Here is a 15,999-nt window from a genome sequence, read left to right as displayed (position 1 = left end):
GACCATGTCAAGAATGATGTAATATGGGACATCATCAGCAGTGCATTGCGGGCGTGCGAGTTATAGTTAGCAGAACTAACTATAACGGAGGAATTTCTATGGTTTTGTACGAGTGAAATGCCCAGCTAACTAGAACACCCCTGAAACCTATGTTTTTTCAGTGAATTTCAATGTTTTTTTAAATGCTAATTTCTAACTATAATGTCTCTGAAACCTATGGTTTTTTCAATGAATTTCAAAGGTTTTTTTAAATGCTCATTTTTAAGTGTAATAGTAGTAATATCTATTTTTTGTACTAATTTTGTCCGGTTTTCAACTGTTTATAAATATTTTATTCATTAAATTACATTATATATTTTTTTGAAAATTGCAAAACAAATGCAAAAAAATTCAAACTGAAATATTGTTTATTTATTTGTTTAATTTTTTAATTTTAATATATTCATAATATTTTCTTTTTTCTTTTATTTTTTCCCAAATTTTTTTCTGAGTCGCGCACCCAGAGCGTACCTATTATGGTGGGTGCGCAAATTCTAGTCGCCATTTTAGAAAAGTCGTGAAGGGTCCGCGTACGGTGTGCGACGGCTCCGTGTTTTTCAGTTGCATCATATACATTTAATATTACGTGATGTGCGCGATTGGTATGTGACCGGGACGCGACTCCTTCTCCCGCGCATTCGCGACACAAGCGTATACGTACAGGGGCACGCTGGGTGCGCGACTCCCGCGAATTATTTTTATGTTCTAAAATGATATGTATGTGTCTTTAATATCCATATTAGGGCAAGAGATTATCTAAGACATTCATTAAAATAATATATTTGTACTTAAATTAAACTTATATTATGTTTAAATATATTTTCGCGAAGTCGCGTTGGGTGTGCTCTTCATGAGCGTAGGGTGCGCGGATCCCATGTGACCTAAAAAAAAAAAGATTTGATTGGTTTATGACATTTCCTACTGTAACTATTGAAGGACCCCACCCATTTTAGTCCTCCTGTTTAGAGCAATTCAAGAGAGACATCTCTTCTACATCAAGAGGTAGTTTTGCAGTTTTTTGGGGTATTTTTCTAATATTGTATTGTAAGAATGGCAAGTTCACAACCTCGAATACAACAAAAAGGGAGAGGAGAGATGAAGTGGATTCGGTCTCCCCAAACACAATTACCTAAACAAAAAGAATCGACACAAGGATGTTTCTGGTGTGGTCCCTACAGTGGTGGGGAGCACACAGTGTTCTTTAAATACCCCTCACACACCAAAAGGACCCTTGGTGTCATGCTTCATCATTGGGGTGTTCGCACCCCTCTACGGGATGCGGCGTGCTACTAACCGACGGAATACGAGGGAGCACTATGATTTTTTGACTGTGTGGTGTGAGGAGGGGTTATGTTATAAAGTGAGTGGTGGGTTCGAAAAAGTGAGGATAGTGAAAGTTAAAAAGTGCCTGGCACGTGAGGTCTAATTTTAATGGACCTCCGTGCTGGTACTGTTAAAAGGGGGTGGCGTAGAGACATTTTGTATGTTAATGTACAACACCTCATGTGTGCGTCGACATGTTTCAAAGCCTCATCATTCTTCGGATGAAGATTATTTGGAAAAAGATCCACCCAAGCAGAGGCTAGGTCAGTTATCTGGAAGTTTGTTACCTTTCCTGTTAGTCATAAAAAGGTAAATGCTACAAAAGTCACATGCTTGATATGTCAGAGGGTCCTGTCGCGAGGCAGTGAAAAAAAATACTTCTGCGGAGCGGCAAGTATGTACAAACATCTATGGACCATCCACCTACGCAATCTGGCACGAGAGGAGATGGGACGTGCAGCACAAAATCCACCACCCGCCATTGCTAGCGCCTCCGGAGCGTCCACATCAACACCTCCAATGGACATTCGTCCAGCGCAATCATAAATGTTATTTTTTTTATTTTTGTTTTTGGAATGTAGTTTAATTCCAAAAGTTACCTGTTTATTTTTTTCCTTTTACTGTTTTCTTTCTAGAAAAAAAGCAAAAAAACTACAAAATTGTTAAAAAAATACAAAATAACAAAAGAAGAAAAAAAAAGTTCTTATCAGAACTACCTTCTCTGGTTAAAGAAAAGAATTATAATTGCATGATGTCTGAAAGTTTGGTTGAATATATGTGTAGAGCATGATTGACTGAAAGAATACATTAGTATTGTATGGTGAATTCATAGGTGAAGATTTGAGGAAGTACTACAGCGTGACACTGCAAGCTCTTTAGCTGCACTGCAGCACTTCCGAAGCACATGGATGTGACATATGTACATGAATATGTTGCAACTCTGTTCTTCTCTCTGCACTGCTGCACAAAGTGCAGCCATGCGGTGACACAGGCATTCATGCACCATGGCGCAAGGATGTCTGTGTCGTGGGGAGATAGTTTTTGTGCAGGAAGGGACACTTTCCTGCACAAAAACAATCAATAAAGGCATTTTCCTCTTTCAATGTATGCTGTGGAATGCAGCATGCATTGAAAGAGAAACAAATGAGGAGAAATGTAAACAATTCTCCTCGTTGTGCCTTGCTACACCAACTCTAGCATGCCGCAGTATTCACACACATCTCCAGATTTACGATTTCTCATAAATCTGGAGATGTCTTGTTCTATGAGTGTTGCGTGGGAACACCCACAACAACACTTATGGAACGCCCCTTCAACGCAAAGTGCTGTGTATGAAGGGGTTGTAAATATGAAGGAGTGCGTGGCGCCATCACTACGTTACAAAAAGTGACGTAGTGGTGGTGCAGGGTGCTTGTAAATCTGCCCCATAATTGCTTAGGTATTGGCAGACTAATACAATAACAACATAGTGCTGGATGGGTGATTGGAGAATTGCATATGAGTGACCGGAGGTGTCTTACTCTGCATGGGTACTACTTCAGTATTTAATGGAGTGGACCAATAGTATGTATCTGCTTAGAGATTTGTAGGGATTATGCACATTGTATTGTATGTGTACTTGTGTTGGTGCCTAAGTCATGTTATAAGAATATCACTAGTTACTGGAATTATGACACTTAATTTATAGGTTCTTACGTATTGGTGGAGTGATAGGATAAGTTGATACTGGTAGATAAGTGATTAAAGAAGTACATGGGACAGACTGGACAATTCCTACACTGTATAAGTACTAAGTGGGTATTTCTAAGAGGGGATCAATAAAATGTAGCTGCTTAGAGGTCTGCATGGATAGTGCACACAATATTGTAGCTGTAGTTTTGTTAGTGGATAGACCATTCCATAGGTACATGACTAGAAACTGAAATAATTACAGTATTACAAACAGAGTGTGTAGTGAATTTATAAGTGCTTAGGTATTGGTGGAGTAATAGGGTAAGTAGATAGTGCTGGATGGGTGATTGGAGAAATGCATGGGGCAGACAGGAGGATTCCTACACTGCATAGGTACTAACTGGGTATTCTCCTCATCATCATCATCATAAACTTTATTCGACAGTTAAGTCATTAAAACACAAGATAAAATCAGTCCTCAACAGACTACACAATCTAAAAGAAACCATTATATACATTCTATATAAATAAATAAAATACACTTAAATTCTACGTGACCGCTATCGAATAGACAGGTTAAAAAATATATGAACATAAAATAATTATTGAATAAGTTTAAAAGATACCATTATTAGCATGTTACTAATTCATTGTATCGGATGAAATGTGATTCAGTAAGACACAGTATCAAACAAACAATCGGGTTAGCCATTCCCCTCGTGCATATACAAGAAGTTATTAATGCTGATTTTTGTCTAGAGCCTAGACAGGTAACAAAGTGGGCTATTCGCTAACTGGCAGGGAACATTGTTTTTGAGCGTATTGCCCAAGCCCAGTTCAAAAACTTCGCCACTGCAATGGCTAATGGTGGATTGGGGTCTGTGCTTAGAATTCTCAGAGCCTCAACATATCTACGAGTGCCCATTTGTCGACAAATTGGAATTATCCATTTACGTCGAGGTGCAGCATATAAAGGACAGAAAAACAGGATGTGACTTACAGATTCCTGCTGGTCTGAGCACCTAAGGCATCTGTCTTCAGAGGACCCCACCCACTTGCCTGTAAATAACCTTGTTGGGAGGGTACCCAGCCTAAGTTGGAAATACAGTTTACGGTCATGGGGCTTTTCAATAAAATCCCCAAACTTTTCAAACCTTGGACAGGGCTTGAATTCAAGGAACCGTCCTGTGAGGTGCGATGAGAGACCTTTCGAAAGTGTCGATGAAAGGACCATATCCCAGTATCTTTCCTTCAAGATTTTTTTAGAAGGAAAGACTGCATTCAGGGGATCATCCCATAGCTCATGCATACCCAACCTCACAAGCAGAGATCTGATCTCCTTCAGCCATTTTATTTTATGGAAAAGATTGTTTTTAATGACGTCCAAGAGGCCTTAGGCATAATGGGAAAGCTCCTCAGTGCTCCATATCCTACGCCAGTAGAGTAATCGCCGAAGTATTGCCAGCTTATCAACTGGTTTCCTGCCCATATCCCATAATAGTGGTGTCAGTGGGGTGCTTTGTGGGACGCTAGTAACTTTCCGAAAAAACTCATTCACCAAGGACAAGCATTTTAGGTTCTCGAACCCCCACAGTTCGGCTCTATAAGGGCCGAACCCAAGACCATCATCCCATAGATCTCGAGTACTGGGCTAACTGGTTTGGTAAATGAAGTCTTAAATTTGTGTAGGAGACACCCTGATTGCTGTTGGTGCTTCAACACAGCTAGGTCGAGTTGGCTTTTCCACTGCAGGTCCTTCTGTAGGGTTACACCCAGATATGTAAAGGCGCTAACCTGCTCTAGTGGGAGATTATTCATAAACACACCTCCTCTGAAAGATTTGTGCTCATTGAAGGACATGAATCTGGTCTTTGCAGTATTTATTTCCGAACCGCTGGAGGGCCCGCTGGAGACCACTAGGTGTTTTAGAGATTAGCAAGATATCGTCCGCAAACATGAGGATTGGTATACGAGTACCTGCCAGCACTGGGGCATCCGTGGGGGTCAAGGAAAGGAAGTCTGCCACCCCGTTGACGAAGAGCGAAAACAGGGTAGGCGCCATAACGCATCCCTGGCGCACTCCCCGCTCAACAGGAAAGGTTTCCGTCACCTCACCCTGCATCCCCCACCGAACCGGGTGAAGTTATCCTCATGCAAGCGGACCACCAGTGTCAGCAGCTCTGGGGCCATCCCCAACTCCTCCAAGACTCGCCATAATTTACTACGCGAAACAAGGTCAAAAGCTGCCCTCAGATCAACGAACACAGCGTACAGTGCCCCTTTTTCCAACACCACTATCCGCCAATAGAGGGTAATGAAACTAAAAACTTGGTCTACTGTGCTTGTTTGGGGGCGGAAACCGGCCTGCAGAGGACTCAAGATATTATTTTCGTCCATCCAGGATTGCATCTTACCCAAAACCAGTCTACCCATATTCTTCTGGATTGAGTCGATAAGGCTAATGGGTCTATAATTGCCTGCAACAGACTTGTCTCCTTTTTTATGCATCGGAATAATTTCTGCCCCCTTCCAAGAATGACGAATATCAGCCCCTGGGGCAATGGCATTTGCGAAGTAGACAATATAAAATCGCCAAGTTTCCTTGTCATTTAGAAAAACATCGTCTGGGATGCAATCAATACCCGGTGCTCTTCCCTCAATTACTGTCTCTAAAGCCCTGTCAACATCTTCTAAGGTAAAGGCATCTCCTTCATAATATGTGCAGGAAAAGGTTCCTATGTGCTCAGAGCTATCTGGGCAGGCATACTGTGGCTTGAAGTAATCAACCCACTGATGCTGGGCAACATTATTCTGTGGGCGGTCCGGGGACCCGCCCCTATCCCATTTATATGCATCCCAGAATAATTTTGGGTTTTTGGCCAGACCGGCTTCTTTCAATTCCTGCCACTTGCTCTCATCCTTTTTCGCCTCTGCCTGTACTTTCCTGTAACTGATCCGGGCCACTTTTACCTCACTTGGGTCCTTCATTTTTAATGCTAATCCCAGCTTGGTCCGTGCTTGTCTACAAGCCACATTGTACCACCCTGTGGGTTTCTTACATGATTTACTTATCCCTGGGCCTAACTTACAGAAGCGTTTTTTTTTTTTAAATGGGCAAAGAGTTTAGTATGGGCAGTGATCATAAGGAGATGGAAGTCCTTACTAGTGACACTGGTCCTCAGTTCTAGTAATACCTTACTTGCTTCCTTTCGTATAGTCATCAGAGTATCTGGCTGCTCCATGACTTCGCTCCACATAAGGTGGCGCATGTCATTGGTGAAGGCAAGATCTGGCGCTGATCTACCCTGGATTGCTACTACAGCACCAGGTATATCCAACTTAAATAATGAAGCAAGGGGGTTATGGTCTATCTCAATGCATCCCAATACCACCAAGACAATGCCATAATTTTAGGTGAACAAGCAGATAATCTAAACAGCTAGACCTAAGGCCATTATCATACGTCGTGTAACCCTGTCTATCAGACGGCTTACGGCCGTTGGCAGCCCTCAGCTGTTTTGCCATGCATAGCCCTTTCAATTGGATTGCTGCCTCGGTCCATTTTCTTATGGGAGACAATTCAAGTTGTGGGATACCCCATCTTGTGTCTTCCTCCTCCGTTAGACTCTGATCATCATGCCCCAACGGCTCGAAGGTAGTGTTAAAATCTCCCGCTACAAGTGGCAGTGTATTTCTAGGCAAATCCTCAATCAAATCATCGAGGGCAGATATTACTTCTGACCTTTTTCCTCCCGGGAGTCCTCTTGCATAAATATTAAAGATTGTAATATTTTCCCCGGCGGGGAAGGTAACGTTTACAGCTAAGATATCTTCATTTGCAACAGGAAGCTGATGAATATTACAGGTTGGAGTCTGCCAAGCCCAAATCACTAAACCCCCAATTGGGCGACCCTTTTCTTTCTTGCTTGCGGAGACGTAATAGCTAAGATAACCCAGCCTAAAAACAGGATCCACCGACCAAGTCTCTTAAAAGAGACAAAAATCGAATTTTTCAATAAAATTAGCCCAGTCGGCCGAGACTAGTTTCGAACCCAGGCCCGCTAGGTTCCAGGATACCAGTGAGGTTGGACAATTTGCATCAAGGTGTCTTCCACCCTTTTCCAGCCAGCTTATCAAAGGAGGACGTCCTTACTCCCTGTTCGGCTCAGATACCGATAGGGATATTTCACTCAATGGTTGGTTTAGTATTACCTCGTGCCCCGTCTGGATCGTAGCTAAGGTCTCGACCATTAGGTCGGTTTGATTGGGCTTAGTACCCTTAACCCCGCCCTGAAGACATGTTTTAACAACCGGAGGAGATGGACTCTTTTCTGGTTTATTCTCCTTGGAAACCACTGCATTTTCGTAGGGTAGTCAGTCACAGTCTTCCAGCCCAGACAACCTGTCATACCTATTAAACAACCTTAAACCCCCAGTGTTGCTCTAGTTCTGTACCCCCTATCTACCAACTCGTTTAAGGGGGCAGGGTATGCTGGTGGATAAAAATAGGTCCGGGGTAGAGACTGAATTTAAGACACTGGACCCACCTACAAATGTGATCAACAGCTATGATATCCTTAAAATTAATAATTATACAGTCTCCCTCTATTGACTTTTTCCTTGACCCCACCCAATCTACCCATCTTGCAAACAGAATTTCTGCAGATACCTGGGTAGTGAAAGGCCGGTTGGAATTAAGCCAGTGGATACATTTATTTTTTAGATCCATTTACGTCTCCCTTATAGCCTGGCCCAATGAGGGGACCCCCGCTAGGACCACAACATATGGGGTAGATTCAGGGGGGAGATCTAGACAAGGGAAGGTTTTTACAGGTTGGACTCAAGAGGAATTATTCATTAATGATTGTCGATTCTCAGGTCTACTGCCTTCCACTATCCGTGGCCTATCTCTCCGCGAGGTTTGGGTGGGGACTGCTAAATTATCAGAATTGGGTGTTTAGGAGAAATGTATAGGCCCCACAGGAGCAGGAACATTGGCTGAATTGATCACGTTCTGTGTAACTATAGGGTCAGCGACCACATTGATGTGCCCAGTCGTGTTTGACTGTACACGGGTCTCCCCCTTGGCCCGATTATCACCCCGTGCCTGGGCCGATGCGACCGATAATTCCAGGCACACAAGCCTGCTCTCAATAGAGTCCAATCTATCATAAATTGGGAGGCAGGTCTTTTTAAAGATGAGTTCTAGCTTAGACCAAAAGTCCAATCCCATCTCAGCTGGTAGAACATCTCCAGGACTTGGTGACAACGTAATTGCATCGTTAACAGGTTGTCCTGCTATAGGGCAGTTGGAATTAGTTAGTGACTCGCTTTCGGTGGCTGTGTTCACTTTAATTTGCTTTGCTTTTCTTCCTTTTGCGTGGGCCCCACTACGCTTTCTTTTAGACATTAACGTTGACATAGAGCTTGCCGTAGCTTGAGACCCCCCTGGTTTGGAGCTACAGGCAGAGCGGGTCTTGACGCTAGATAGCGATGATCTGGGGTGCATGTTAGAGTTGGTGGTGTCCTTGGAGCGCAGAGAGGCAACATCACTATCCGCAAGGCTTGCCAAACATCCAGCGGGTTGCAAGAACTGGGGCCCCTCACCTTCCCCTGAACTATCTTGCAAAATAATGTTAGTAGGTTGTTGGGGAATAGGTGACCGAGCTTTGGCCAAACTTCCCATGGAGGATCTTTTATCGAGTGCAATGTCCAACGATAATCTCTTTTTTGTCAGCTCAATTTCATGAGCTAAGACAGAAGATGCTCTTATGAGGAATTGGTCCAAAGTGCCTATTACCGATCCTCCGGCTATCGATTTCGTGGCGTTTCCTCCCCTAGTGGAAGACATGATATTAAAACTGGTAATGCCAACACCACCGTAGACTGTCCTGCAGCTTGGGGATTATATCGGATGTAAAATAAACACACACTGACCTTAATATAGGTGTTGGGGGGGCGGGGTGGGGGGGAGGGTTGTCCCATCCTCGTCCGTGCTCGAACAGGCTCGAAGGGGCTCAAACGGGCCCGCCCATGGCCCGGGCTTTGCCCGGCGCGCGTCCATGCGGCGGACGCAAGTGCTTCCCAAAGTACTTCCGGTGTAAGGAGGAGGGGCGGGGCGGTCTTCTGACGGCCCCCGCGGCTCTCTGGGTGTTCGTCCTCGCTCGTGTCCTCTCGGTCTGCAGCACAAACAAAATTCAAAAGGGTATTTAGAAGAGCGTATCAATAGTTTGTGGCTGGTTAGAGGTGTGTATGCATAGTGTACAAAATATTGTACCTGCACTTGTGTTAATGACTACGCCATTCCTTAAGTGCACGACTAATAACTGGAGTAACTTCAGTGTTGCAAAGAAAGTGCGTGCTGAATTTATAAGTGCTTAGGTATTAGTGGAGTGATCGGATACGTAAATAGTGCTGGATGGGTGAATGGAAAAGTACATGGGACAGACGGAAGAATTCCTAGATTGCATAGGTATTGGGTATTTAGAAGATCGTATCAATAGTATATAGCTGGTTAGAGGTCTGCATGATTGTAGGACCTCATAATTGTCCACTGTGGTGGCAATGACCTAGGCACTGAGGTAGGTCTGGAAATGCTAATAAAGGACACCTTTGCAGAATTGACTTTTCCCCAAAACTGCCTTTGTCTACTCTAACATGTGCCAAAGACAGAAATGGAACTGGTCCAATCAATTTTGTCCACAGATTGTGAAAGCTAAGAAACACGTCAATAAAGCTGTTTCTGCTTATCTCGGAGATTATAGTATGGTGTCCCTATACAACAACAATCTGCGTTTTAATATTGATTGCATCTACAGGAGAGATGGTGTACATTTCACAGATGAGGGTAGCAGAGTCTTTCTCTACAACTTTAGACTCTGCATAGGCACTTGTAGGAACCAAAATCTCCCAATAAACAAATGACTCTTTATAGAACCACCCAAGATCCAAACATATAACCTAGATTTATATTAAAAATTATTAATTTTTTTTTGCTTGGAGTCACGCACCCAGTGTGTTCACACCAGGGGGCCGCCCCGAGAGCCGCGCCTCCAAATTTTTTCGTTTAAAAAAAAACCTGGCTCCTACCACTAATTTCTATTCGCCCCAAAGACCCCATCCCCCGGGGCCTATGCACTTAGATAGGGACCGTGGGGGGAGCCCCAAGACCCCCACGGTCCCGCCGGCTCCCCGCATCCTCCGGGAGTCGGCATTGCTTTTCCACATGGGGAGCTGCAGACATGCAGCCCCCCGTGTGGAATTTTAGGAGAGAGAGCAGGTTTTCCTGCTCTCTCTTCCAAAATCCAAAGCAGAGTTTGCTACGGTAGGACGGGAGACGTGCTTAGAGCCCCGTGGTGGATGCGGTCCCCGGGGCTGTGGGGGGGCCGTGAGCCCCAGACAATATTTTAGAAAAGCCCCCTGGGGTGGTGGTCTTAGGGACTTGGGGGGGCCTTGGAGGCCCCCCACCCATTTAAAACACAAGCCCTGGGGGGTGGCGGTCCCCCGGGCTGGGGGGGGCTTTGTGCCCCCCCAAATATTTTTAGAAAACCCCGGGGGGGTGGTGGTCCCCGGGGCTGCGGGAGTCCCCCTGGTCTCCCGCACATATATTTTTGAGATGTCTCTGGGACTTGGCTCACCCAGGGGCTAATTAATAACAATCCTGTGCTTACTTTTTTTCATTTTCGCGGCTGGATTCGCGCACCTAGCGAGCATCTCGGCGTTTTTCTTTTTAAAAAAAATGCTTTTTTTGGCCCTGGAGGTCCTTGTGGGACCCCCCTAAGCAGGCCTAGGGGGTCAGGTTGTTTCTACCCTGCCACTTTTTCTTGTTTTGCGCCTCAGTTTTTCTCTTTTCTTGTGCCTCGCTTCTACCGAGGCACAAGATGGCTGGCAACAGTTCCTGCTTTGGAGTGTTGACAGCCAATTAGAATGCAGCTCGCGCGGGGAGGAGCCAAGATGGCGATCGGAACGGTCGCATAACCGCCTCGCTCCGTGATCTCTTCCTCCCCGCCACCTATCCTGTATTTCATCCTGTTCGGGGTGTTCCGAATTTGGTCACTGAGGAAGAGCCGTCACTTACCATCCTTCTCCGGGGCTCTGGCGTGCAGTGATTTCGGCGTTCTGCCCTGGTCACCTTGTTGGCCTTCCCGGCCCTGACGCCGGGGCCTCGAGTGCTGTGCCTGCCCGGAGATGTTCGGAGTGCCGGCGGTCCGGAACCGGTGGAGAGACCCGATGGTGGGAGCCTGAGAGCCGCGGGCCGGGACCCCCGGGGCGGACCCGCCCCCGCTGGTGGGCCACCCCGCATGTCCGTTCGCCTACCGGCCCGAAGAAGAGAAGCCGCGCTGTCCGGCACCCCTCAAGTGAGAAACCCACTCCTGTTGTTAATCCCGACCGGGATCCGGTGCTGGGCTCCCCCCGAGTGCTGTGGGGAGCACGCCCGTTCTTCTGGTGACTCTCCTTTCTCCGCCGAGCGCCTTCCGCCGCGGTTTGGCGGTGAGCCCTGGGGCCGCCGGTGCTCCTGGTGGACTTGGAAGAACCTGTGGCGATGGCGGAGGGTGCTGTACTTAAGATGGCGGATGGCCCCTCGGGGTGTCTTTCTCCTGGAGACAGGGAGGCTGCCGCATTTGCTTTCTCCAGCCCTCGCGTGGTTTGGGCGGCCCCTACTCGGAGTGCTATCTTGTTTGCCCTGTCTGCTCTGCGGATCGACCTGTCCTTGAAATGTCGAGCCATGGAATTGCGGATAGCTGCCATGGTGGCTCCGCCACTTTGTGACGAAGTGTCGTCTCCCCGAATTGTACTGCCTGGAACTTCGCCGGCGGCTGTGCTGGGATCTCCGGCTGGGTGCTCGATTCTATGGGATCTAGCGGACCCGGTGCCGATGCTGCAGTGCTTTCTACATCCTGTTTTCTTTGCTTCGTGCTGGACGGCTCAGATACTGTGCTTGGTCACATGGATCCTTGAGGAACTTTTGCATTCTGACTGCTGCCGAGTTCTCCTGGTTGCTTCTGGTTTGCCGGGACGGTGTTTTGCGGAGATCCCACCGGCTTTTCCTGACTGGTGTGGACCCACTGTGTTCTGCTGTTTTTTGGCTGTGGCGGGGTTGGGAAGCTCGACTCTTCATAAAAGTGGACAGGGGTGATCGTGCCCGGATGCCTGTGGGACCCTTTTTACATGGCATCTCCGGGCCTCGTTATTCTGGATGGTTCCTGTTTACATCCCGGTGTAAGCTTTTCTTGACTCTCCTTTTCGACCTCGATTAGTGCATTATTGTTGCGGGGGGGTAGTGTTTTATGTCTCGGTCGCTGGCTCCTCTCCTCTCTCTTTCTTCCTTATCCTCTGTTTCCTTTTCCTATTCCCCTCTCTTTCTTTGTTATAATTCCCTTTCTCTTTTTCTATATTTCGGGTGACTCTGGGCGACAGGCACGCTGTTTAGTGGGGTAGGCCGTAGCCATTACAGTGATGTAGGGTGGGGGGGGTGTTTGTTATTTTAGTTTGTTTTATTCTATGGTCCCTTTATTGCCTTTTTCTAGGGGGTGGGCTATGTCCCTTGGTGTTTACTCCTCTGTTTCGCTAGCGTCTGCACTTTCTCCTTTTTCGGGGCGGGTGGGCTGTACGTGTGGCGTCCACTTTATCTGTTTGCTGGTATTCTTCCTCTATTCTGCACCTGGTATGGGCGTGTGAGGTCTTTGGGCTTTGCCCTACTGTGGTCGTCTGCTTGCGTGGGGGGCTATTTCCCTCCCGCCCCCCCCCCTTCTTTTCTGTATATGTTGCATGACGCGCTGGTAGATATGGTTGCTGCCTCCTTTATATAATGTAAAATGAAACCTCTTTTATCCTGGCGCTGGCGATGTAACGACTTTATTTGCATCCGTCCTGTATTCTCCCTATCGTATACATTGCTTTGTTATTTTGATTCTCCTGACTTTGCGGCCGGCCCCTGTGGTTGTAGGCCAGCGCTTGTACTTATACGTGTCTTTCAATAAAGGTTTTAAAAAAAAAAAAAATAGAATGCAGCTCGCGATCGGCAGGGTACATGGATCCTGATCTGCAGTGTGCGCGGATCCTGCGCTCCTCTATATATCAATATTTTTTTAATTTTGATTTTCTCAGCAACTACTGAACGGATTTACACCATTTAACATAAAGAGTTCTTTCCGAACCAAGGGCTACCTTTTTACCAAATTTGGTGTAATTCCGTTCAGCAGTTAGGGCTGTAGCTGTGTCTAAAGTTTCCTATGGAAAATAACATGGAGAAAACACGTTATGGGACCCCCCTTTTTTCTCGGCCCCCGGAACTTTCAAGATCGGAGCGGAGCTCCCCACGAGTTTTGAAAAGTTAGTGAAGATTCGTCAATCGGCGCCAAAGTTAATGGGAATAGAATTCTGCGATTTTCCTATGGTAACTAGGTCCTAACTATAACTACCTACTGGCAACCGGGTGTCCATTTTACAATCAACACCTATCACTATTTCAGGTCACCTAACTTTACTTTTAAATTCAGTCATTGAAGCAGGGATCTTTCTGACTGTTTGGAAGAAAGCTTCAATTTTTCCTGAATTGAAAAAGCCTTCACTCGATCCCACAAGGTTAAGAATTACAGACCTGTCTCTTGGCTTCCCTTTCCAGCAAATATGCTGGAAAAACATCTTAATTATGAACTCTCATATTTTTTGGACACTGAGATCCTAGGTTTTGCTCAGTACGGATTCAGGGAATACCTCAGTACAAAGTCCGCAATGGAAGCCGCAACAGAAGAAATAAGAATGATGAGGGAAAGTGGCATTGATCTTACTTGATCTGTCTGCCACTTTTGACACACTTTTGACTTTGGCGACCTTACATCAACATCTTTCACATTGTCATATGGGGTCCCTTGGCGATCTTCCCTGAGCCCAACCCTTTTTAACAAAGAAGTTGGCACCACTAGCCCAGCTGATTAGGTTGTTTTGTTCTTTGATCGTATCATATGCGGATGACATGCAAAGTGTGGTTTCAATTTCAGAAGATCATTTAGATGTTGCTAATCGCTTCAGAATATGTATGGGTGAGGTGGTAGGCTGGATGGGAGATAACTGTCTTAAGTTGATTTCTGAGAAGACCGAGGTCCTGCTTTTGGTAAAGAAACATGGTTCTGGAATCCTACATGGTGGCCCCAGGAACTGAGCTCACTCCCCCCTCCAGTCTCTAAGGTCAGAAATCTTGTACGACGTGTGAAGAACTAACATGTAGGACCCGGTGCATAGCCATAACATATGTATACCATAAAATCAAATTCAATATTATCCACAATGTAGTATGTAAAGTAATGGTATTGATTAGCAGCACCAGGTGTGATCCATGCACGTCCACCATACACCGACACATTTTTAATGAAAAGAGTTCAATAACACGTAGAACTACAAGTATTAATTACTAAAGATCGCGCTACACTGAATTTCACACACACACACACACATCTATCCTACACATGAAGAACAGTACAGTACAAAAAGTGTTCAATAAGACATAGAACCACAAGTATTAACTTAATAATATCGAGTTACACTATCATGTATCTCGATCTCTCTCTCTTTCACACACACAGACACACATACACTCCCTACACACACCTATCCTACACATGAAGATGTACAGTATAAAAAAAGTGTTCAATAACAGGTAGAACTACAAGAATCAAATTCATCATATCTAGGTACACTCATGTATTTCACACAGACACACGCACCTATCTAACACATGTAGATGTACAATACAAAAAAGACTTCAATAATATATAGATCTGCAAGTATTAAATTAATAATATTGCGTTACATTAGCATGTATTTCAGACACACACACACCTATCCTACACATGCAGATTCACAATACAAAAAAAGTTTTCAATAATATATAGAACCACAAGTATTAAATTAATTTCGAGGTATGCTATCATGTATCACACACACGCACACCTAAAATGTATGACCCACACACATCTGGAGGGAACAGGCAGACGTATATTACACAAGAGAGTTCAATGACGTACTACAGAGAGTATTGAATTAATAATATCGAATTGCAGTATCACGTATGATTCACGCACATATAGCGTGCAAATGTTGGTATACTACACAGAAAGGGTTCCGTAACATAATACTACACAATACTCCGACTTAATAACGTTGAAGTGCGCTGCCACGTATGATCAACCCACATCTGGCATGCACAGCTGGATCGATGCAATAGCTTCTAATGAAGCTATTGAATCAATAGTATTACGTTTTCTCCCATGTCAAAATGAAAGTGCCTAGAGAAGTCTAAAATGAGGATAAAGAGGGTATTTGTTCTACTTGTCGCCGACTTTGTATTTTTGGTTCATAACCTCTCATCCAAGATTCACATTTTGGGACACAGTCCCATCTGTCAGGCGACAACCGATCTGGCGGCCATTTGTGTCGACACTTTTGATAAGTAGGTTTTAAAAAATGGCATTCGCAAACACTGAGAGGCCAGTGTGCTTTCTCACCGCACCGGTTGTGTTTACTGCAAGGCGCCTCGCGCACATGATAAGATCGCGGGCGGATTGCGAGGCGCGTCAGTATCCCAGACAAGCCCCAGAGCTGATGTATTCCGGGGGTGATCTGTGTGTGGTGGAGGCACCAGTGGACATGATGGCATGTTGCGAAGTAAGGCTGGCTCTCCCAGCGGAGGCACCGTCTGCAATCCCCACTCCCGCAGCAGACCGGCCCACGCCCCCACCATCTAGGTCTGGAATCAACAAGAGCACAGCATCGCCGGGGATTAGATACGGGGGAGGAGAGGAAAAGAGTACAGCATTGCCGGGGATTAGATACGGGGGAGGAGAGGAATTTCACAAATCACCAGATTGAAACCACCTACCGATTACTTCTGCGGAGATGCAAAAGTGACAGGCGGCCCGGCCCCTACTTCCTGCTGGCGTAAAAGGTTTATTATCTTCTTTATGGGGC

General features: G+C 45.6%; 1 protein-coding gene across 1 annotated transcript in view; it reads left to right on the top strand.

The window, feature by feature from the left end:
* Nucleotides 1–15,999, top strand: part of TADA2A (transcriptional adaptor 2A) — a 301,706-nt gene that overhangs the window by 174,927 nt on the left and 110,780 nt on the right. The gene's annotated exons all lie outside the window — the stretch shown is intronic.

Source organism: Lissotriton helveticus, chromosome 3_1 (genome assembly GCF_964261635.1).
Source record: "Lissotriton helveticus chromosome 3_1, aLisHel1.1, whole genome shotgun sequence".
Classification (NCBI taxonomy): Eukaryota; Metazoa; Chordata; class Amphibia; order Caudata; family Salamandridae; genus Lissotriton; species Lissotriton helveticus.
This window is presented reverse-complemented; position numbering and strand designations above follow the sequence as displayed.